We start from the raw sequence: 250 nt of genomic DNA, 5'->3' as shown, positions 1-250 counted from the left end.
CCCTCGCCAGCCCAAAGCCAAACCAGCCCGGGGAAGGCTGCGGCAGCACCAGGGGCTGGGGGAGCTGGAGCTGAGCAGACACCCCCAGGACCAGCCCAGCCCCGAGGGGACATGTCCCCACCCCTCCTGGGCAGTCAGATCCCAGCGCAGGGATGCTGGGGACAAGCGGGGACTGTGGGCTCTGGGTCACCCTTGCAAGGGGTCCTGCTCCCCAGCAGCAATCTGGTGGGCACGGAGCGAAGCAAACCCC

The sequence above is a fragment of the Apaloderma vittatum genome, unplaced genomic scaffold (assembly GCF_000703405.1).
Source record: "Apaloderma vittatum isolate BGI_N311 unplaced genomic scaffold, ASM70340v1 scaffold29496, whole genome shotgun sequence".
Taxonomy (NCBI): domain Eukaryota; kingdom Metazoa; phylum Chordata; class Aves; order Trogoniformes; family Trogonidae; genus Apaloderma; species Apaloderma vittatum.
Note: the sequence above shows the minus strand (reverse complement) of the source record.